Below are 26,333 nucleotides of genomic sequence, written 5' to 3' on the forward strand. Positions count from 1 at the left end.
GTTCACAAAGCTACAGAACAGTGAGATCAGAAGTCAAACTCCAAGATGCCCTTCAATGGACGAATGGATAAAGAAGATGTCGTCCATATATACAATGGAAGATTATGTCTTCATCAGAAAGGAGGAATACCCAACTTTTGTATCAACATGGATGGGACTGGAAGAGATTATGATGAGTGAAATAAATCAAGCAGAGAGAATCAATTATCATATGGTTTCCCTTTCTTTTGGAGCATAAAGAATAACATGGATGACTTTGGGAGATGGAGAGAAGTGAGTTGGGAGAAATCAGAGGGGGAGACAAACCATGAGAGACTGTGGACTCTGAGAGACAAACTGAGGGTTTTGGAAAGGGGTGGTGAACTTGGTGGTGGGTATTGTGGAGGGCATGTATTGCATGGAGCACTGGGTGTGGTGCACAAACAATGAATTTTGGAACACTGAAAAAAAATAAAATTAAATAAAATTAAAAAAAAAAAGTCTAACTCCAAATGCCTGATTCTAAAGCACACATTCTTTCCTTCTATCTCTCTAAACCTCAGTCATGACAAGCAAAAGCCCTGGGAGTGGGAGGTGGGATATGAATTAGACCATCCTCCTTTCAAATTAGCTACAGTCTCAAAATGGAAAACATACTGATGTGGTTTTGGAATATAGGTGAGGTTTGGTGATATGGGATCTGGAGTCCATGGTCAACAAAATTCTTGAGACATTTTTGGTGCAAAAAGGTGGTTTTATTAAAGCACTGGCACAGGTCCCCAGGATACAGGGTTGTGAGGAGCAATTGATTATATCCTATGGGATTGGGGAGGTAAGGAAAATGCGAGGTTTTCAAAAGAATTTTCATATACTAAAAGGACCTACAAGATAATGGAGGTCTTGCATTGTCAAGGTAAGGTTGTTTTTTCCTCTGGTAAACCAATAACATTAAGACAGTTGGGATCTTCCTGGAAGACTATCACACATATCATGGGGATGGTGGGCTGGGAGGGGAGGTTGCAGGGTGTCAGCTTATGATTTGTCTTCAGCTAGCATTCAGCTCCATCATCAATACTATTAATATTTTTAGAACACATGAAAGGTAGTTAGATTAGTAGAATCATGAATAAAAAAGAACTTATCAGAGTTTTTTAAAATCTCAGAACAATTTTTTTTATTCATTATGTAATCTTCATGGCTAATGGCTTGTTTCTCAAATAATCGGTTAATTGTAAACAAGTTCCACATTTAAAGATATTACTTATTAATAGTATTTTCAAAGACATTCTTTCACATAGCTTGGGCTAAAAAACAAGTTTAAGAAACATTCAGAACAAAACAAAATTTTAAAAAATTACCAAACAGGATTTATTTTTCTCCTTCCCTTCTCTTAAAGCAGCACCACATTATGACACTAACTCTCAAGCAAGCTACTTGAGTTTTAAAGATCTTAAATTCAGGTACCATGAAACATTGCCTTTAGCCATATATTCTGAAACATGCAAAATATTCCTCTCATACCATGACTGAAAAGATATGTATACTTTATTGATTAATTTCTGTGAATCTTGTTTCCTTATTTGTGGTGTCTCCTTGGAGATAGTGATCTGTGGTACAGTAAAAAAAAAAATAAATAAATAAAAAAAATAAAAAAAAAATCAGGATAAGGAGAATCAAGGAGAACCAAAAGGAACATCTGCTAATAGCTAACGTGCCTGAACCAGCTGGATTATGCCTATGATAAGGTTCATTATTTTCTGAGACATGAGAACTCCCACTTCACCTGAATAGATTTAGCTACGTTATCAGCCTAGGGTGTATAAATTGCATTTAAAGTTAGAATAGTTACCAAGGCAAAATAATTATAGTATCTAAAATAGTACAATCAGGGGTTACCATGGTTCTAAAGGTCATATGGAAGGAAAATAACAGGAATTAGGCTATTACAGTATATCTGGATTGTCTACTAGGGAATCACTTACTCTTTCACATCTCATGGACCCCCACATGACCCATGAGCAAAAGGAAGGCATCACAGGTGACTAATGCAGCTTGCAAAGATGTCTTCTTTTACCCTCGTATCCAATCTCCTTTTCTTTCCTTAGTAATAGAAACTTTGCATTTTAGCTAAAGACATGAATGCCCCAGAATAAAACCAACATGTCTCAGACTACTTTGCAGTCACAGAGATGGCCTTATAGATATGTCCTCACCAATGAGCCGTGACTGAAGCTAATTTATGCACCTTGCAGGGAAAAAATGGAGTTTCATACACCAAGCAGGGGTCTGTGTCAGCAATGATGCAAGCAGATAGAGTATAGCAGCTAGGCGATATCACTGGGAAAATGCCAGCTGACCCCCCAGAACTGGTATCGAGCAGAACCAGAGGAAATCTGCAGAGACCCAAAACCAACTAAATTCTTCTAAAAAAGGAAGGATTTTGGCAGCAAACTGTCAGGCTCTTCAGACCTGACCCCTCTATGTCTGATCACTTAAAAAAGGCAACTGCCACTGAAGGCTCTGCTCATTGATGTCCAAACTGAACTGAGATCATCAGAAGCAGTCAGTGCTGAGAGCTGACAAGACCAGACCAAGGGCTTATCTCAACTGCATGACCACAGACTGACTTCGTGTTTGGCTCCTCAACTTCCAGCACCCTTCTGTTTTCTTGTTTGTTTGTGATTTGTCTTCTGTCCTGCTCTGTGTGCTGTGTAGAAGTCAAATTTAATCACATGGTCAAGTGCCATTGAGTTTGGAATCCTGAACCTGGTCCATAATTGTGATTTAACTTTGCTCTATGATTGAATACAGCTCACATTGTGGAAAGACACACCTCATGTGTGCATCTTCCTAGTGTGTTCATGACACACCTTCTCCATCCTGCCCTATATTTGCTCTTTACTTGATTTCTTGGAGTGTTTCTCTTTTGAATTTGGTAGTGAGCCACCTTAGACCATGTAGACAAGGGCTATATAGAAAATAGAAATATATATAGAAAATAGAAAGCACTTGGGCCCCCAGCATACCAAGCCATTATTTGTTATTCATCCATTATTTGTTATCTTTGATGTGGCTGCAGAATCTGCATTCTATTTAAAAACAAACAAACAACAAACAACAACAAAAAACCAACAGAAAAAACCCTTGGGGTGCCTGGTTGGCTCAACAGGTTAAGCCTCTGCCTTTAGCTCAGGTCATGATCTCAGGGTCCTGGAATCAAGTCCCGCATCGAACTCTCTGCTCAGGAGGGGCCTGTTTCCTCCTCTCTCTCTCTGCCTGCCTCTCTACTTACTTGTGATCTCTGTTTGTCAAATAAATAAATAAAATCTTAAAAAAAAAAAAAAACTTTCATGATTCTGATTTAACACTTTTCTAAAATATGTATTTCCACTGCTTTGAAATCCCCATTCCAGCTTAACCAATGATTCTATACCTCTTGTAATCAAAACGGGAGATCTCTACTGTGCATGACTCCAGATGTCTCTCTAATTATAATATTGCAATAAAATAAATTAGCCAACAAACATGAGTTGTTTGCTCTGTGTTAGATACTATGCTAGTTACTTTGAACATATAAACATATTCAGTCCATGCAATAATTTTGTGATAGAAATGCCATAATTATCTTCAGTACAAATCTTTCGATCAAGATCAGAGGCTCAGAAGTATTTGAACCAATATTCAAATTCAGAGAGCTGAAGTCTGAAGAAGCCATATCTTAAGGGCCGTTTAAGGACCAATTGTATACACCCCTCCCCACCTTTAGATTCCATTCAGCAAAGTTAGATTCATTACACAATATGTGTAATGGCAGGAATATTTGTATCTCAGAAATTGGAAAATGTCATAAATCAAGGTTTTTTGTTTGTTTGTTTCCTTTAGAGTACTGAATACAAGCATACCACTTATTTAAAAAGGAGAAAAAAATTGGATTAAAATTTTTATACTCAAAAACCATTATGTTCTGGATAGGAAGACTAACATCTGAGTTGTAGCACAGGATAATATAAGAATTTTATTAAAAATTATGGGTATAGAATTGAGGGAAAAATTTAAGTATGGCAGAAGTCAGAGAACAAACTGAGACACAGCATCTGAGCTAAACTGTAGTTCGAATGTGATGAAGAGCCAGTGTTAAATTTTCAGTGTGTGATAAAATGACTGTCTCTAAGGGAAAACTCAAGTTTTCTTTGTTCTTACTCATATATTAATAAATTTACACTTAAGAGAATGGTTATCTGTGCTACATACATATTGAGTACCTTGATAAGATTTCTGCTCATAAATATCTTCATCACTTCCTGATAGTTCCAACTTTAAAGGTTAATTTCTGGAGTACTGAAGATTTCTCTTATTAAAATGCAAATATATCTGGAAGTCATTTTCTTATAACATCTTATCAGTTATTGGTTCTTAAGCTTTGACTGATTGGTAGTCCACAGAACTAGCCCCCTTGACCCTGGACTGTAAATTCAAGATAATCAGCACTTTAGGAATAATCATGCTCTTGGTTTAGTTTGAAAAGGGACACTTTAATCAATACTTCAATGTCTCACCATATAGTTAACCTTTGGCATTATTTCTCCTTTGTTTCATTTCTAATCACTAATACAAAGTACTTAAGCAAGTCCAGTGGCATTTGTCCATGTCAAGCTTATATGACACAGTTTATACATTCAATAAGGAAGTAAATTCCATAGTAATTGTATGCTTTCTAGACTTCAAATATTTGGTGTTTACCTGATTAAAAAGTTGGTTTTCAGTGATGACACTGAGTCCTGATATTTCTTAATATTTACCTGAAATGCATGCCCAGTAATTGTTATCCTATCTTGCTTTGTCCAGTCCTCCTACAGTTGTCATATTTCCTTCCACTGATCTCTGTCCCTATGATTTGGACCTTGTTTCTGGTAATTGGCTGAAAGCTGAAAAGTTGATCCACAGCTTGTTGACCTAAGCCTCTGTACATTGCTTACTTCTGAGATTGCCATTATCATGGTCCTTCAACTCTTCGGAAATACTCATTCCTTGCTGGACTTTCCAGAAGGTAATTATCCACCTGTCAGCCATCATCAAACCAATGAGACCTATCCTCCATCAAGTCTTGATTCCTCCCCAAAACCTAAAGCTAGTTTTGTGCCTTGGGCCCTGAAGCTGAGTGGTAATATCAGTTTCTTAGCTGCGAGCCCTCCTACTTTAGTTTCCCCCTGGCCTACTCAAACCTATGTTAAAAAACAAAACAAACAAACAACAACAACAAAAACAAAGACAAAGACATGAGATAGGTCAAAGATGCCAGGTAAAGGGAATAAACAGGACACATGTATGGGATGATGATATAGGCAGCAGAAGGATGGGAAGAGGAAACAAACCTTGAAAGAAGAGACCATTTCCTGCTTCACAATTTTACCTGGTCCTTTACTATACCAGAGCTACTTTGGAATAATCTACGGAATTCTGTTTTCTATATGTTAAATAGCTTCCACTGACTAGTATGATCAAATGTGGACAGATGCCTCTTTTCAATAGAGCTGGGCACGTATGAAATTGGTTACCTTAAACACATAAATTTCATAGCTATATAGAGCCTCTTGGTTATTGTGCCGACATGGTCCAAGAGTTACTTGACTTGGAGCTTTTGGTCCAGTGGGTAAAAGCCACTTAAATATTTTATATTTCAGGTGAATCATTACAATACCCCAGTTCACTTTTTTTAAATAGGACTAAAATGAATGAATATGTGCTATTTTTATCTTTTGGTACAGTCAGAATGGGTTGATTGCCTATGAAATAATTTTTAGATTCAATCAAAAAGTGAATTGCATAGCAATAGCATATGTTACATCTTTGTAAATTTTTATGTTGATGTATCAGGATACTGAACACCAGAATACTGGAGGACATTTGCCCCACTGAAAGGGAGTAAAAGTTTTTTATAATTTTTTTTTTTCAATCTACTTGTCTTTTATGGCATTAAACAAAAGTTTATGGGCCAAAAATTATTTTCAGTTCCAACTTTTTAGGAAACAATAGTAAGGAACAGAAATTCTTTAGTCAGTCTTGTTTCATGTTTGAATGTTTCAAATACTTTTCCCTGTATTTACTCAATGTTATGCATCTACAAAATTTTATTCATCCACTTGCCTATTTATAGATAACTAGCTGGCTTCAAAACTCAACCACTGAGTGCCAGCGAGAGGGGGAGGAGTCAAGATGGCAGAGAAGTAGCAGGCTGAGACTACTTCAAGTAGCAGGAGATCAGCCAGATAGCTTATCTAAAGATTGCAAACACCTACAAATCCAATGGGAGATCAAAGAGAAGAACAGCAATTCTAGAAACAGAAAATCAACCACTTTCTGGTGGACTGGCAGAGAAGTGAATCCAAAGCTACGGGAAGATAGACCCCAGGGGTTCGGGCTGGCTCCCGGCAAGTGGTGGAGCAACAGAGCATAAAATCAGGACTTTTAAAAGTCTGTTCCGCTGAGGGACATCGCTCCAGAGGCTAAACCGGGGTGAAGCCCACACAGGGTCAGCGTGGCCTCAGGTCCCACAGGGTCACAGAAGGATTGGGGGTGTCTGAGTGTTGCAGAGCTTACAGGTATTATAATGGGGAAGCCAGCTACAGAGACAGAGCCGAGGAGTGAGCTCTCATCTCTGGGTTACCTTGAACAGGTCACAGGCTCGGTGAGCTCGGAGAGTGGCCAGAGGCCACGGAGATGGGAATAATTGGGCGCTTTTCTCTGAGGGCGCACTGAGGAGTGGGGCCCCAGGCTCTCCGCTCCTCAGGGCCGGAGACCGGGAGGCCGCCATTTTCATTCCCATCTGCCAGAAGTCTACAGAAAGCGCTCAGGGGTCAAAAGCTCCTGAAAGCAAACCAAGTGCATTACTCAGCCCGGCCCCTGGTAAGGGCGGTGCAATTCCTCCCAAAAGATCAACAAGAAATCCAGCCAAGACCAAGTTCATCTACCAAGGAGTGCAGTTTCAGTACCAAGGAGAGCAGCGGAATTCCAGAGGAGGAGAAGGCAAAGCACAGAACTTATGACTCATGATTCTTTAGTCTTGCAGTTAATTTAATTTTTCTTCTTTTTCAATTTTTCTCTCTTCTTCTGCTATATTTTTTTTAACTTTTACCCTTTTCTTTTTTAACTAGTTTATCTAATATATATATATATTTTTTTTTCTTTTTAATATTTTTTCTTTATTCGTTTTCTTTTTTTAATTGTTTCTTTTCTTCTCTCTTTTTTTTTTTTCTGAAACTCTTTTTAACCCCAGCCTCTCCCCTCACAATTTGGGATCTCTTCTTATTTGGTTAAAGCATATTTTCCTGGGGTTGTTGCCACCCTTTTAGTATTTTACTTGCCCCTTCATTTACTCTTATCTGGACAAAATGACAAGACATAAAAATTCAACACACACAAAAAAAAAAGAACAAGAGGCAGTACCGAAGGCTAGGGACCTAATCAATACAGACATCGGTAATATGTCAGATCTAGAGTTCAGAATGACAATTCTCAAGGTTCTAGCCGGGCTCGAAAAAGGCATGGAAGATATTAGAGAAACCCTCTCGAGAGATATAAAAGCCCTTTCTGGAGAAATAAAAGAACTAAAATCTAACCAAGGTGAAATCAAAAAAGCTATTAATGAGGTGCAATCAAAAATGGAGGCTCTAACTGCTAGGATAAATGAGGCAGAAGAAAGAATTAGTGATATAGAAGACCAAATGACAGAGAATAAAGAAGCTGAGCAAAAGAGGGACAAACAGCTACTGGACCACAAGGGGAGAATTCGAGAGATAAGTGACACCATAAGACGAAACAACATTAGAATAATTGGGATTCCAGAAGAAGAAGAAAGAGAGAGGGGAGCAGAAGGTATATTGGAGAGAATCATTGGAGAGAATTTCCCCACTATGGCAAAGGGAACAAGCATCAAAATCCAGGAGGTGCAGAGAACCCTCCTCAAAATCAATAAGAATAGGCCCACACCCCGTCACCTAATAGTAAAATTTACAAGTCATAGTGACAAAGAGAAAATCCTGAAAGCAGCTCAGGAAAAGAAGTCTGTAACATACAATGGTAAAAATATTAGACTGGCAGCAGACTTATCCACAGAGACATGGCAGGCCAGAAGGAGGTGGCATGATATATTCAGAGCACTAAATGAGAAAAGCATGCAGCCAAGAATACTATATCCAGCTAGGCTATCATTGAAAATAGAAGGAGAGATTAAAAGCTTCCAGGACAAACAAAAACTGAAAGAATTTTCAAACACCAAACCAGCTCTACAGGAAATATTCAAAGGGGTCCTCTAAGCAAAGAGAGAGCCCAAAAGTAAGTAGATCAGAAAGGAACAGAGACAATACACAGTAAAAGTCACCTTACCGGCAATACAATGGCACTAAATTCATATCTCTCGATAGTTACCCTGAATGTTAATGGGCTAAATGCCCCAATCAAAAGAAACAGGATATCAGAATGGATAAAAAAACAAAACCCATCTATATGTTGCCTACAAGAAACTCATTTTAAACCCAAAGACACCTCCAGATTTAAAGTGAGGGAGTGGAAAAGAAAGCAGAAGAAAGCAGTAGTGGCAATCCTTATATCAGATCAATTAGATTTTAAGCCAAAGACTATAATAAGAGATGAGGAAGGACACTATATAATACTCAAAGAATCTGTCCAACAAGAAGATCTAACAATTTTAAATATCTATGCCCCTAGCGTGGGAGCAGCCAACTATATAAACCAATTAATAACAAAATCAAAGAAACACATCAACAATAATACAATAATAGTAGGGAACTTTAACACTCCCCTCACTGAAATGGACAGATCATCTAAGCAAAAGATCAACAAGGAAATAAAGGCCTTAAATGACACACTGGACCAGAAGGTCAGATCTATTCAGAACATTTCATCCCAAAGCAACAGAATACACATTCTTCTCTAGTGCACATGGAACATTCTCCAGAATAGATCACACGCTCAGTCCTAAATCAGGCCTCAACCGGTACCAAAAGATTGGGATCATTCCCTGCATATTTTCAGACCGCAATGCTCTGAAGCTAGAACTCAATCACAAGATGAAATTTGGAAAGAACCCAAATACATGGAGACTAAACAGCATCTTTCTAAAGAATGAATGGGTCAACCAGGAAATTAAAGAAGAATTGAAAAAAATTCATGGGAACAAATGATAATGAAAACACAATGGTTCAAAATCTGTGGGACACAACGAAGGCAGTCCTGAGAGGAAAATATATAGTGGTTCAAGCCTTTCTCAAGAAAAAAGAAAGGTCTCAGGTACACAACCTTACCCTACACCTAAAGAAGCTGGAGAAAGAACAGGAAAGAAATCCTAAACACATCAGGAGAAGAGAAATCATAAAGATCAGAGCAGAAATCAATGAAATAGAAACAAACAAAAAAAACCAATAGAACAAATCAAAGAAACTAGGAGCTGGCTCTTTGAAAGAATTAATAAGATTGATCAGCCCCTGGCTAGACTTATCAAAAAGAAAAGAGAAAGGACCCAAATAAATAAAATCATGAATGAACGAGGAGAGATCACAACTAACACCAACGAAATACAGACAATTATAATAACATACTATGAGCAACTCTACGCCAACAAATTTGACAATCTGGAAGAAATGGATGCATTCCTAGAGACATATAAACTACCACAACTGAACTAGGAAGAAATAGAAAGCCTGAACAGACCCATAACCAGTAAGGAGATTGAAACAGTCATCAAAAATCTCCGAACAAACAAAAGCCCAGGGCCAGATGGCTTCCCAGGGGAATTCTACCAAACATTTAAAGAAGAACTAATTCCTATTCTCCTGAAACTGTTCCAAAAAATAGAAATGGAAGGAAAACTTCCAAACTCATTTTATGAGGCCAGCATCACCTTGATCCCAAAACCAGACAAGGAGCCCATCAAAAAAGAGAGCTATAGACCAATAGCCTTGATGAACACAGATGCGAAAATTCTCACCAAAATACTAGCCAATAGATTTCAACAGTACATTAAAAGGATTATTCACCATGACGAAGTTGGATTTATTCCAGGGCTGCAAGGTTGGTTCAACAACCGCAAATCAATCAATGTGATACACCACATTAATAAAAGAAAGAACAAGAACCATATGATACTCTCAATAGATTCTAAAAAAGCATTTGACAAAGTACAGAATCCCTTCCTGATCAAAACTCTTCAAAGTGTAGGGATAGAGAGCACATACCTCAATATCATCAAGCCATCTATGAAAAACCCACCGCAAATATCATTCTCAATGGAGAAAAACTGAAAGCTTTTCCGCTAAGGTCAGGATCACGACAGGGATGTCCATCATCACCACTGCTGTTCAACATAGTACTAGAAGTCCTAGCCTCAGCAATCAGACAACAAAAGGAAATTAAAAGCATCCAAATCGGCAAAGAAGAAGTCAAACTATCACTCTTTGCAGATGATATGATAATACTATATGTGGAAAACCCAAAAAACTCCACTCCAAAACTGCTAGAACTTGTACAGGAATTCAGTAAAGTGTCAGGATATAAAATCAATGCACAGAAATCGATTCCATTTCTCTACACCAACAACAAGACAGAAAAATGAGAAATTAAGGTGTTAATCCCCTTTACAATTGCACCCAAAACTATAAGATACCTAGGAATAAACCTAACCAAAGAGGCTAAGAATCTATACTCAGAAAACTATAAAGTACTCATGAAAGAAATTGAGGAAGACACAAAGAAATGGAAAAATGTTCCATGCTCATGGATTGGAAGAATAAATATTGTGAAAATGTCTATGCTACCTAAAGCTATCTACACATTTAATGCAATTCCTATCAAAGTACTATCCATTTTCTTCAAATAAATGGAACGAATAATCCTAAAATTTATATGGAACTAGAAAAGACCTCGAATAGCCAAAGCAATATTGAAAAAGAAAGCCAAAGTTGGTGGCATCACAATTCCGGACTTCAAGCTCTATAACAAAGCTGTCATCATCAAGACAGCATGGTACTGGCACAAAAACAGACACATAGATCAATGGAACAGAATAGAGAACCCAGAAATAGACCCTCAACTCTATGGTCAACTAATCTTCAACAAAGCAGGAAGGAATGTCTAATGAAAAAAGGACAGCCTCTTCAATAAATGGTGTTGGGAAAATTGGACAGCCACATGCAGAAAAATGAAATTGGACCATTTCCTTACACCACACACAAAAATAGACTCAAAATGGATGAAGGACCTCAATGTGTGAAAGGAATCCATCAAAATCCTTGAGGAGAACACAGGCAGCAACCTCTTCGACCTCAGCCGCAGCAACATCTTCCTAGGAACAACGCCAAAGGCAAGGGAAGCAAGGTCAAAAAGAACTATAGGGATTTTATCAAGATCAAAACTTTTGCACAGCAAAGGAAACAGTTAACAAAACCAAAAGACAACTGACAGAATGGAAGAAGATATTTGCAAGCAACATATCTAATAAAGGGCTAGTGTCCAAAATCTATAAAGAACTTAGCAAACTCAACACCGAAAGAACAAATAATCCAGTCAAAAAATGGGCAGAAGACATGAACAGACATTTCTGCAAAGAAGACATACACATGGCCAACAGATACATGAAAAAGTGCTCTATACCACTCGGCATCAGGGAAAAACAAATCAAAACCACAATGAGATATCACCTCACACCAGTCAGAATGGCTAAAATTAACAAGTCAGGAAATGACAGATGCTGGTGAGGATGTGGAGAAAGGGGAACCCTCCTACACTGTTGGTGGGAATGCAAGGTGGTGCAACCACTCTGGAAAACAGCATGGAGTTTCCTCAAAATGTTGAAAATAGAACTACCCTATGACCCAGCAATTGCACTACTGGGTATTTACCCTAAAGATACAAACGTAGTGATCCGAAGGGGCACGTGAACCCGAATGATTATAGCAGCAATGTCCACAAGAGCGAAACTATGGAAAGAACCTAGATGTCCATCAACAGCTGAATGGATAAAGAAGAGGTGGTATATATACACAATGGAATACTATGCAGCCATCAAAAGAAATGAAATCTTGCCATTTGTGATGATGTGGATGGAACTAGAGGGTATCATGCTTAGTGAAATAAGTCAATTGGAGAAAGATAACTATCATATGATCTCCCTGATATAAGGAAGTGGAGATGAAACATGGGGGTTAAGGGATTAAGAGAAGAATCAATGAAACAAGATGGGATTGGGAGGGAGACAAACCATAAGTGACTCTTAATCTCACAAAACAAACTGAGCGTTGCTTGGGGGAGGGGGGTTGGGGGAAGGGAGATGGGGTTATGGACATTGGGGATGGTATGTGCTGTGGTGAGTGCTGTGAAGTGTGTAAACCTGGTGACTCACAGACCTGTACCCCTGGGGATAAAAATATATTATATGTTTATAATAAATAAATAAACAAACTCAACCACTGACATTTTATGATGATGGATAGCCTTCTATGAGAAACTTTAGAGACCCAGGCAAAATTCCCTTGGCACCCATACCCAGGAGTAGGCTTGGTGAATGACAAAATTTACATATACTTGATTTCCTTCAATGCTGATAGGCTCTATTATATAACGGCTTCACTCTATTAATTACATTCTTGCCAGCAGTGCATGAGGATTGCCATTATCCTACATTTTTAGTATTATCAACATTTTAAAATATCTTTTTTTTACTCTTCTGTCAATCTGATTGGTAAGGAGACCTTCCTGGTTATTTTAGTTTTCCTTTCTCTAATTACTAGTAAGGCTAGTCATGTACATTTCTTCATCTGAAATTTCTGGGGTTTTTTATATTTTACTTCTCCATTTGTACTTTTTTCTGTCATTTTTGTTGATATTGTTGATTTATAAAAGCTCTTTGTATATTTTAAATATTAATCCATCTTTTTTTAATTGATCAAAAATATTTCTTTCCCAATCTGTCAGTCACCTACTGTGCATTTGATGTATTAGACATAACTGCTGCTATGGTTTGAATATTTTTGTCTCCTTAATATTTGTATTTTGAGATCCTAACTCCCAAAGATGATGGTATAATAAGGCAAAACATTTGGAAGGTCCTTAGGTCATGAATGTGGATCCTTCATGAATAGGATGAGTACTCTTTTAGAAGAGAACCCCAGAGAGCATAAGCCCCTTTCTGTCATGTAAGGACAGAACAAGAAGGCCAGATATGAACAATTGAGAAGGCCCTCATCAGAAAGCAACCATGTGGGTGCCTCCACCTTGGACCACTCAACCTCCAGACCTGTGAGAAATCAGTTTCTCTGTATAAGCCAGTTAATGTGGTATTTTGTTAGCAGCCCAAATAGATTGAAACACCTGTTCTTGTGGAGATTTGCTGATGTGTTCTGTGAAAATACATTGACCGGACCTCCTAGGTCACAGACAAGTAACTTTCGATAGCAGAGAAGCAGACACTACAGAAAAAGCAGAAGGAGAGCTTGAGAGAGAGTCAGAGACAAGCTAGTTCACAAGTAAAGGAGTGGATTCACTACAGGAAGGATGGTACTACATGAATGGGTGCATGAGGCTGACTGCCTGATCACAGGCTCATAGGTGTTGCCAGTGGATCACTGGAACTCCTCTTTAATATGAATACTCAGGAAAGAGGTTACCTTTCTTCTTGAATCTGCTGAAAGAATGAACCTCTTGTTTTATAGCTGCTCTATAATTTACAATAAAATATCAATGGAGGTAACCAAAATCTGTATCTCTTCTCTATAATTTGAAGGCGTTAAATACAAAATTCTGCACCTCAGAGCTATGCCTCCATCACATCAGGAGTGTTTTATGTGACATGATATACTAATTTGTAATTAATAGAACATTCAATACAATTCAAGGACCAAAAGAAATTGACTTTGATTGGCTCAGAAAAATGAATTAGCCAATCAGAATTCATTATTATGTTTCTCAGAATTTAATTTTCAATTATGTATATAATACCAGACCCATTTAATACAGTAGATTTTTTTTCCTTCTTTTTAGAAATTTGCATAGGATTTCTGGCAATCAACACTAAGGTTCTATTCTTATATTCAAGAGCTGTGACAATCATAACAATGGTAAATATAAAATTGTAGCTAGCAGTTTATTAATACATGTGATAGACTAGAAGCAATGCAATAGCATTGCAGGGTGATTTTTTTTTTTTTTTTAATTCAGAATCTTCTACTTGCATTCACACTTAATGGACTCTTTGGAAAGATTTTTTTTTAAGATTTTATTTGTTTATTTGACAGACAGAGATCACAAGTAGGCAGAGAAGAAGGCAGAGAGAGAGGAGGAAGCAGGCTCCCTGCCAAGCAGAGAGCCCAATGCGGGGCTCTATCCCAGGACCCTGGGATCATGACCTGAGCCAAAGGCAGAGGCTTTAACCCACTGAGCCACCCAGGTGCCCCAGGAAAGAATTGGTTTAACCCTGACCATCAGTTTATAATCACAGCCTCATTGGAATAGACTACAGAAAGTTGTTTCAGATTTTCCAAGATATCTTTGGAGATATCAGTAGTCACAACTTCAATTTAAATGGAATTTAGTATATAAATACATATATAAATATGTATATATATACACATATGTGTGTGTATGTATAAAAAATAAACCTTGTCATGTAGGTTACATCTGAAGAAGAGTATATGAATCATCAAAGTAAACATGGTTTTTAAAATTAATCTTGAAAAGTCAATTGACTATACCCATGGTTTTGGCATGAGAATCTAATATTTATGAAAACTACTAGAGCACTGTGAATATAAAGTAGCACCATGATCCACGGCCTGCAGTTACTTATGTCCCTAATATCTTGGTGAAAGGAAAGGCCTTGGTATAACTGCCCTAGTCAGTTTGGGCTGTTATAACAGAATATCATAAATTGGTAGAGCTTAAACAAAAATTGTTTCTCGGTTCTAGAAGCAGGCAAGTCCAAGATCAAGATGCAGCAGATCTAGTGTCTGGTGAGAATACTCTTTCTGGGTTGGGAGGGCTGTCTTCTTACTGTAATCTCACATGGTGGAAAGAGAGATCATTCTTTCTTTTTCTTTCTTTCTTTTTTAGACAGTTACATTTTAAAAAAATTCTTTGTTTTTATTTAAATTCTCATCTCTTTCATTTATTATCAGAACATCAATCCCATTCTTAAGGGCTCCACCTAATTACCTCCCAAGGGCCTCACCTCCTAAAATCATTACACTGGGGGTTAGGACCAATCTATTAATTTTGGGATTGCAGGCAACACAAACATTCAATCCATAACAACAAAGGATTACTCAAACTAATTACCAGGTCACCATCAATGAAGCTACTGCAGATTATATTAATTCATTGAAAAATAATTAGAGTTAATCGTATACAATTTCATATGTTGTTTCCCTGGAGATTCTGATTGATTCAAGATTTGAATACGCTCTTTTAGTAAAATAATTGAGTGTAAAAAAATACACTATAAAGTACCAATTTTTTATCCATGCTTCTCTTACCCTGCCCCCTGAGTTAAAGCATTGTCCCACTTACGGGAAAGTAAGAAACAAACATTTGTAGAGACACTTCATTATTAAAAATATTTTTAAGAAATATCGGTTTCCTTAAAAACATGTTTAAAGCTAAGGTCCTTCATTACCAGAGAAAGAACATATTTTAGGATTAGAGTTTTCAGCATAAGAAGGCTGTCCAAAACGTCAGATAGTTATTAGAGGTCTCTTGCACTGTTCCTTGCCAGAGATGTTTCTCACAGCTGGTGCTCATCACCTGAATTTGTCTGCAAGATACTTACTCAGGAAATGACAGATGTTATTGAAAGATTGACTGCTTCATCTAATTAAGAACAACCTTATATACAAAGCAAAACATGTCATCAGACCAGCTCTTGTGTTATTATTTGAGTCAAGATCAAAGATTAGGCAAAGGTTAAATATGTCCTTAGGTCATATTTTTAAATTATGTTATTTGCATTCACATCAACAGTGAATAAGTGTTCCTTTTTCTTCACACCCTCACCAACACTTATTATTTCTCATCTTTTTGATTCTAGCCATAATGACAGCTGTAAAGTAATATCTCACTGTGGTTTTGATTTTCATTTCATTTCCCTGTCAATTAGTGATATTAAGCATCTGTTCATGTGCCTGTTGGTAAATTGTCTGTCTTCTTTGGAAAACAATATGGAGGTTCCTCAAAAAATCAAAAATAGAATTACCATATGACCCAGTAATTCCACTACTGGTATCTACCCCAATGCCCCCAAATGAAATTACCAATTCAAAAAGATATATGGACCTCTATGCTTATTGCATAACTATTTACATTAGCTAAATTATGGAAGCAACTTAAGCATCCATCCATAGATGAATGGATAAAGAAAATGCAGTATAAACATTATATTATTATATATTTTATTTAGCTACAAAGAAGAATGAGATCTTGACTTTTGTAACAACAGGGATGGACCTGGAGGGTATAACGTTAAATGAAATAAATCAGTCAGAGAAAGATAAATACCATATGATTTCATTTATAGGTGGAATTTAAGAAATAAAACAAATGAACAAATTTTAAAAAGAGACAAGGAAAAAGATTCTTAAATACAGAGAACAAACTGATGGTACCAAAGGGAAGGTGTGTGGGATGGGTGGGGGAATGGTGAAATAGGGGAAGGGGGTTAAGAAGACACTTTTTGGGATGAGCACTGAGTGATGTATAGAATTGTCGAATCACTATATTGTACACCTGAAACTAATATAATGCTGTATGTTAATTATAATTCAATAAAAATATTAAAATATTAAAGTTTATCTTATTAAGATGCTATTGCAGAAAATAAAAATCAGACTGGTGAGAAACCAAGTGACACTTAGAGAAGTAGGAGAACTTGGGCTTATTTTTTTGCAGTGGAACCAGACAAGCTCAGACTGGAAATTCTGGGACCTAGGTAGTAAGGTTGCAGAGCTTTTGTAGGGCAGTGCAGCAGGTCAGCTTCCAAGGGCTATGTTGACTGCTGGTAGGTGGGTTTAAATTGGGTGGAGGTTGCTATAGTCCAGAATGGCTCTTAGGACAAAGCAGGAACCTCATGGTGCGAAGCCTGTCTACAGACACAGAAAGGGCTAGTTATTACTCGCTCAAGCGGGGTTTCTGGTTATCTCTTAGTATTGCTAGTAACTGTCCATCTTCTTGGGCCTGCTGGCCTGGGCCAGCTCTAGGTAATTTTCCTCTTCAGTATAATTTACATATAATAAAATTTGTTAGTTTTAAGTATAAAATTAAGTATATTTTTAAAAATGTGTTTGTTTAATCATGTAACCAGCTCACAGTCATGATGTAGAATGTTTCTATTACACCAGAAATTCTCCTTCTGCCTCTGCAAGTACATTCTTCCCCCTTCAAAAAAGAATTTGTAACATATTTTATTTCAGTTACATTACAGGAATAGCCAAGAATTATTTATATTAATTTTTCTTGTGAGCTGTTATTAAAAAGTTCATAAAGGATTTTAGCTCATATCAAATAGTTGGTGTAATTTGTTCAGATTTAAGAAAATCTTTTCATGGAACAAGGCAGTGAAGACCTAGGATTTCATATTAAATATCTTTGTCCCTCCTAAAACAATAATTTTATGATCATGCCAGAGTGTTTAAAATAATATGAATGGGTTTACTCTTAAATGTTTACTGTGTTGATCCTAGCTCACTTTGCCAGAAAGACATTATCAGGCACTATCATAAGCATTATATAATAGCAGAACCATTAAGTTGCCAGAGACACAAAGGAAAGAAAAAAGTAATGTTGAATTCTGAAATCCTTATACTATTTACTTTATAAAGAGTAGTTGTAATAATCTCTCAGGCTGGTTAAAATATTTAGTTTAAGAGTTGTGATTCTAGGGAGCTCTGGAATACATGTCTCACTTTCCCTCTTAAACAAAAATATATTGTTTTTTCCCCCACCCCTTTTTTTATTCCAGTTGCAAAATGACAAGAAATCAGAGTAATTCAGTAATCAGTTGTTCAGTAATTTTTATCAGTAAAAAACTACTATACTGGAACATTCATATTCTGCCTTCTTACCATTGCGACAAGTACCACAATATATTTGTAATCAGATATATTTGGAAAGTGTCTCATTCATTACTGTGTGTGTATTAAGCATGTACGTAGGTGGGTGATAGAATATAACAGTGACCAAAAAGTTACTCTCTTTCTGTCCTGGCATAATTTAAAAGGTAGTGGGAGACTATACTGGGATGAACATGATTTCCCCCAAATTCATGTCCAAACAATGTGACCTTATTTGGAAATAGGATCTTTGCAGATAAAATTGGTTAAAATGAGGTCATATTGTATTAGAGTGGTCCCTAAGTCCCATGACTAATGACTTTATGAGAAGGCTATGTGAAGATATATAGCGAAGGCCATGTGCCAATGGAGGCAATACAGTGGTACATCTGCAAACCAACAAAAGCCAAAAACTGCCAGCAATGCACATATAGCTAGGAGAGCAGCATGGAGCGGTGTTATGGACCACAGGTTTCTATGTCCCCTCACAATTCATATGTTGAAATCATAACCCTCATGAGGTAGTATTAGGAAGAGGGTCTTGGGGAAGTAATTAGGTTTAGATAAGGTCATGAAAGTGGGGTCCAAATGATGAGAGTATTGTTTTTATAAGAAGATAAAGAGATTAGTCTTCCTATCATAGGAGGCTGTAACAAGAAGATCACCATCTGCAAACCAGAGTGTTCTCACCAGATGAGAGATTGGCTAGCACCTTGAACTTGGACTTTCCAGTCTCCAGAACTGTGAGAAATAAATTTTTGTTGTTTAATACATTGTTTATGATATTCTACTGTAAGAGTCCAAACCAAGACAGACAATGGTACTGAGAAGTGAGAGTCTGTTTGAAAGCAGATAAGTGAAAGCAGATTTGAAAATGGGTAATGAGTAGAGGCTGGAATAATTTTGAGATGCATGTTGGGAAAAGCTGATATTATCATGGAGTTGCTTGTAAAAGTGACTCTGACGAGAGTTTAGAAAGAAAAAAAGAGAGCTGGAGAGAAAGCCTCGATCTCAGAGAATACAAAAATAATCATGAACCAAATGTTGGTAGGAATAGGAAAATAAAGGCTATCTCAGGCAGAAATGAACATGTTATTTGAAATTGGAGGAAATATAATATTGTTAAAAAGTGTCAGAGAACTTAGCTGAATTGTTTGTGTTCTAGTTTTTTGCAGAAGGTAGAACTTGCAAGTGATGAAATTTATTCTTAGCTGAGAAGATTGCTAAGAAAAATGTTGTAGGAGTGGCTTGGTTCCTGGTCAAATGCACATAGAAAGAAAGGAATCGTTCAGCAAAAAAGAACCAGAACTTAAAGATTTGGAATATTTCAGCCAATCCATATTGAAAGAAATAAAAAATATCTTTTTCTTTTTCTTTTTTTTTTTTTTTAGATTTACTTAGTTATTTGAGAGTGAGAGGTGTTTTGTATCTGGAAAGGATAGAAATTTGAAGGGCCAGGGATGAAATATTATGAATTACATGTTTGCATTTCCCCCTCCAGAAATTCATGTTGAAACCCTAACCCCCAGTGAAATATAAGGAGATGGGATCTTGGGAAGTAATCATAATTTGTTTGAGATAATGACAGTATGACCCAGATGATGGGATTACAAAGAGGAGAAAAGAGACTAATGCCCTCTGCCATGTCAGGACACAATGAGAAGATGGTCATCATCACATCTGGAGGAATGTTCTCACCAGACACATATTTGCTGGTTCCTTAATGTTTGACTTCCCACCCTCCAGAACCATGAAAAATAAACTGTTGTTTAATCTACCTAGTCTATGGTATTCTGTTATAGCAGCCTGAACTAAGAAAGCGTCTCCTTTAGAGTTTCCACAAGGAAACAGGCCATCCATACTTAGATTTTAGACATCTGACCTTTTGAACTGTGGTAGAATAACAGTTTGGATATTTTTAAGCCACCAGCGCTCCTAGGACACTATTTAGAGACATATACTGGCGAAATTTTGATAAACAGGTGCAAAATTGCAGCTGTGAACAAATATTCCTGATGAGAGTTTCAGGGTCCCTGGAGAACCCAGAAGAGCTGTCGTAGTCAGGGAAATCCGGGAAGACATCCCTGAGAAGGTGCTGCTTCAAAGGAGAACAGAACAGTAAGGAAAAGGTAAAGAAAAGCATACAGAGGAGGAATGGGGAGAAAAGTCCAAGAAGAAGGAAAAGTGGTTTTAAACTTTTTTAAAAACATGCACATTTCCATCATTCAATAGATTGTTTTTGAGTACACACTTGATTCCATGTACTCTCATAGGACCTCGAGATATATAAATGAATAGGCAGTCTTTACTCTATGAAGCTAGCTATGTTTATCAGGATTGTAAAATAACACATATTATATTTCTGAAGATAAATGACAAACCTATCTATATTATTTTCAAAATCCTTAGGCTTATATTTTATGTAAAACTACAATATTTTAAAATAGTAATTTTCAATTATCTCCTTTTATTGCTTCTTATTAAAACAACACAACCAGAATAACACAAATCAATGAAAAAATAGAAAATGATAAAAATATAGACAAATTTTTAAAGTTCTGGGTTAGCTTTAAAAACCATGTTACTTATTTAGGTGATGTGTTTGAATATTAAACATGTAAAAATAACCTGATTTATTTTAAATTTAGTGTCTAATTTCATCAGAGCCAAATACTGACAGAAATTTTGTGAATTAGCTGTAATTATCTAATTTATTTTATTAACTAAATATGAATGTTAAAAATTTAAATGAGATACTTAAAATAGTCTCTCTAAAAATCTAAAAAATTAACATGATAGTTATTCTACAGTTAGGCAGGATTTTAAGCATTTTCAGATTAAGGAATTCTAGAAAGATTTCTTTTTCTGTAGAAAGATATTCCCAAGAAGTTGTTTGGTTCCAAGCAAATTCTTTCCACTTGAATAAACTTTGCTGTTATTCATAAATAAAAGCAGACAAGTGTACTCTTTTTTTTTTTTTTTGAAGATTTTATTAGTTTTGCAAGGGGTAGAGAGAGAGAGATTGCGAACATGAGGCGGGGGGCAGGGCAGAGGGAGGAGAAGACTCCTTGATGGGCAGGGAGCTCGATGTGGGACTCAATCTCAAGAACCCAGGATCATGAACCAAATGAGCCACCCAGGCAGCCCAGATATATGTACTTTATTTCAAATTGTCAGAGTATCATGGAGCTTCCTTACTGATGTATTTCAGTTTAGAGAAGCAGTACAGATAAAGTCTGAAGTAAGGTTTTTTTTTTTGTTTTAATTTTTTCACTCTTGGTTAGGAAATTACTGAGACTCATTATTAGCTTTTCTGTGACTTAAAGGTACTCAATCCCGTGGCTTTACGGACACATTTATTAAAATTGATTTTTATGAATAAAGAAATTAAATGAGGAATAAGTCCAAACATTTTCATACATCTTTAGAGAAAATAAGGAAAGAAAACACACACACAAAGTGTAAGCAAGAACAGGTAAATCCAATAAAACACAGGTCTATAAGAAAACTAGAAAACAGAGAACACTAAATAATTTAATATCATATATTTATATTATATAAAATAGGGAAAAATATAACCAAATCCAACAAAGCCATCTCCAGAGAGCGCAATGAGTACAGACTCCAGTGGAGACTTGGTGGAAAAGGAAGGCAAAAGCCTAAATTATAACAGATAAATTCATCTCAGAAAAAGAAAGGCTTGCCATGAGTTGGGAAATACTAAGATCCTAATCAAGAACTGATAGGTCAAAGGACCATCTTCTGAGGAATCCAAAGGCAAGACCTTGAAAGTGTACAAGAGCAGAGGAGGCGTATTGCTTGGAATGAAGGGATCTGACATCAGTACTGTATCCCTTTGATATGTAAGGAAAATGTATTAAATAATGGAAATTATGATTTAAAAAGAAATTTAAATCATAAAGTTAGAAGATACACCAGCCCCCCCCCCCCACAGTGGTGCCCTAGAGTAAAACAACTACAACAAAAAGCTAGTAAATGACTATGTTAGGTTGGGGTTCCTAGAAGAAATGGACAAAATGGGAATCCAAATGCAAGTAAGATATTAAATGAGTGGTCCCAGAATAAACTGGAAGAAAAGCGCATTAGAAAAATGGAAGAAGACAGGAAGAAAAGCATGATAAGGAGAGGGAAGGTGTTAAGAAGGGCTATAATTTCAGGTGACATTCAGATTCATCTTATCCTACAGGAAATCTGGAGCATAAAAGGAACCATAGACGTTATTGTACCCTTAAGGCAAGGGAGCTGTTTTTCTGTAGGTCTTCACAGATCAGTCATGGGGTTATCATGGAGGAAATGGGAATTTCCAGGTAATACAGTTCCAGTTGCCCAAGAGCAATGCCCTGGAGAAATTAGAAAACATGAGGTATTAGCAGCAATAGCCACAGCACTTAAGGAATGACACACCTAATCAGCAAAGAGATCCTGTGGTATCTAAGCAAAGCACAATAATGGCTGCTGCAGCCTACACCCCTTACTGCTCTCTCCACAAACCTGTATGGAGACATTTAAAAATAAACAGAAAGTAGCAACTTATAAAAGAAGGCAGATCAAAACATTTTAGCTGATGAAAATGCTCTCCACCAAACAACAAAAAGCAGAAGGAAACTATGACACAACGCTTGAATCAAATTAAATATCTTTTATCAGGCATTTATAGATAAGAAAAAGTAATTGAATACATGATTCAAAGTTTATAATGTAAGTGGAAAAAAATAAGAATCTGAAATGAGAGCTCATATAAATGCAGGAAGGAAATGGAAGAAAGAGAAAAAGTAAGTTTAGAAAAATTAAATTATAAGGTGTCAGAATAAAATACATTTGACTGAAAATATAATGAAAGTCTTGAAAAATTACATGAAAATATCTCTGAGAACAAAATGAAATAAATAAAAAGGTGAAAAGATTCAGACAAGGCAATTGATGCAGAGGACAGGAAAGATGGTCCATTGTACACATAATTTTAGTTCTTGATAAAGCAAAAATAATGAACCAGATGTAATATTTAAAACATTTGTCCACCAAAAAAAAAAAAATCTGGAAATAAATGACTCAATTAAAAAAAAATCACCATGTACTTGGGAAAAATATACTAGAACAGAAAATTATGAGAAACAGATTAGTAAAATTATTAAACGTCAAATATTAAGAAAAAATAGACTAAGTTGCAAAAGAAAGGGCACTAGATTTTCTCTAACTTCTCAATCACACATTAAAAGCAAAGTGTGGGCCAGGGATTTTATAGGGAGCTAAGTTGTTCTTAAAGTATCAAGTGTATAAGAAAATAGCTTTAAATATACAAGCACTCAGGGAAGACTGTTTCAAGGGGCATTCCTAAGAGGAGGAATTCCTTAGGGGAGAAGCTTTATTCAAAGAAGAAATTACCAAACACTACAAAAAGACAAAGAAGTTGACTTGAGCAAATAAAGATCTAGTTTTAATTTAAGTATGTTAATTTCACATCACAAAATGCCAAATTAATAAATGTTTGATTTTTTAGATTGAGTTTTGCCCCCAGAGCTAAAAAAGTTTGTCCTAAAGTTTAAATTAAAAATAATAACAATAACATGCTAGCACAACAGCAAAGAAATGGGGGAAAAGAAGCACTGAAGGAGTTCCGTCAGGAGAACTACTAGATTTTGAACATATTACACAGCCTCCATTAAAAAACAACCAAGGTGCAAAATGGATACATGAATATATAGAAGAGAAAAAAAAGTCCAGACATAGACCTAGTTCAAACAGAAATTTAGTATATGTGAAGGATGGCATTCAAAGTAATAGAGAAAGGATGGACATTTATTTTATTTTTTATTTTAAAAAAGTTTTTTTTAAAGGTTTATTTATTTAAGTAATCTCTATACTCAATGTGGAGCTTGAGCACACAATCCTGAGATCCAGAGTCACATGCTCCACTGACTGAGCCAGACAGATGTCCTGGGAAAGAATGGGCATTTAAATCAATAGTATCAATAATCTGGATGGACTCTTGGAAAAAGATAAAATTGTAGCTGTATGTCACAAAAAAATTTAAAAAAAATGAGAGTAGACTCAAAATGGGTATGAGATCAAACTCTGAAAACATACAAATCCTTGAAGAAAATATGAATGACTTTTCTTTATAATCTGGGTATACAATACAGAAAAAGTAATAAATTTGACTACAAAAAAAAAAAAAGCCCTGAAAAACAACAGTAAAAAACCTACCTAGAAAAATGCATATGCAAAGTAAAAGAAATAAATAACAAATTGAGAATATATATTTATAATATGGAAAAGATAAAATTTGAACTTTTTAATATGCTTTTAAAAACTCTTAAATCAAATGTACAAATGGCCTTTCTTTTATCAACCAACCAATCAACCAAGCAAACATACAAAAATACGCTTAGCTTTTCTTAAAATAAAAGAAACACAAAATCACACTGTGGTTGTCTTTAGATTGACCACAGAATGACAATTCCCTGTGAAGAAACAGGCATTCTCTTACACTGATGGGATTTTAAAATCGTGTTCTTCCTTGGAGGGACACTCAGCAGTATACAATTGTAAGTATACATGTATTTACCCATTTACTCAATAATGCTGCTTCTGGGAATTGAATTCCATTAGTTTAAAGCCACACGCACAAAAAACTAAAACAACAAAAATTATGCATAATCTTAATCATTTTGAAATTAGTTATAATAGCAAAATACGGAGAATATTCTTAATTCTCATACAGAGAGCGGTCGATTTGTCCATGGTACACCCCTCTCCCACAATGCCATTACATGCCTTTTAAAAAGAACATGAAATCTGAATATTATTCTGTGTAGAGGAAGAAAGTTTAGTGTTTTAGAACAATGGGTTTGTCATAATTAAGAAGACAATAGACAATAGATTAAATAAATGATCGTAGAAAGATAGACACGCAGGCAAGCAAGTGAACAAATGGTAGACATAGGAATGAATAGATCTATACATTTATACCTATATTTATTTTTATACCTAGAAGGGTGACCAAATGGGCAAAATATGAACAACTGGTGAACCTAGGCAAAAGGTGTAAGTATGTTAGCTGTATTTAGTTCGAATTACATGCAACTGCAGATATTTGAACACTCTTAACCTATAAAAATAGCAGTTCCAGGGGCGCCAGGGTGGCTCAGTCCATTAGGTGTCTGCCTTTGGCACAGGTCATGGTCCTGGCATCGAGCCCCACATTGGGCTCCCTGCTCCTTGGGAAGCCTGCTTCTCCCTCTTCCACTCCCCCTGCTTGTGTCCCCTCTCTCACTGTGTGTCTCTTTGTCAAATAAATAAATAAAATCTTAAAAAAAAAATCAGTTCAATGCGTTTCAGTCTAGGTACAAAGAACGCTCCTATACCTTTCACCTAGTTCACTGATGTTTTTGTAAATTAAAAAGTCCCATTTGTTGAAAGTCCTATAGGCTTCACCTACCCTATTCTTTCAACTTTTCTGAAGGTCTGAAACTTTTCAAATAAAATGTTGCAAACATTAACAAAATGCATTTTCCCCCAAAGATCTTAATACATTGAACTCTCTGGGGAGGAAATTAAGAAGCTCGCCTTTGTCCCAGGGGCCATTCCTGCCCTTACCTTGACATACAAAGAGATGATTCAAAGGAATTAACTGACTCTGGTAAGTTTCTGTAGTTTGAAAAGTTTTCCCTCCTAATAAGTGACAGGAAACTGTTTCCGTAGAATCATGAAAAGAACATAACCCTGTATTAATTTTTGTACGCAGATTGGAAATTAAAGTGTTTGATGATAAAAACATAAAACTGTAACCACCTACGGGAATTTCTGCAGGCAAGGAAAACCCAATGTAATCTGCAATAGCATGACTTTTTCTAAATGCTTTCCAAATTTATTTAATGTAGTTTAATTTTTTGACTGTTCATCTTCAATTACGTTTTCATATATTTCAAATATTTGAAGCCACGCTTGATGGTTGTGAAAGGACCATCAGCAAGTCCTTAACTGATGTGTGGTTCTGGGTGAAAAGTCCTCTGGAGCTTGCTCACCGGCAGTTACTTTCCCAGCCGTTCTTCCTCAGTTAATACCCAGAATCCTCAAAGTACGTTTTATTAGCCTCTAGGCAGAGAACAGCAGTCTGCTGATAAAATACTCAGTGCCATTTACCATCTGGCAATTCTTCCCTGCCTTACAAAGTACACAGTTTCTTTCCTGTCATCAGTTTTTCAGTGTCAAAGCAGGATCTTCTAG

This window comes from Mustela nigripes, chromosome 1, assembly GCF_022355385.1.
Source record: "Mustela nigripes isolate SB6536 chromosome 1, MUSNIG.SB6536, whole genome shotgun sequence".
Lineage (NCBI taxonomy): Eukaryota > Metazoa > Chordata > Mammalia > Carnivora > Mustelidae > Mustela > Mustela nigripes.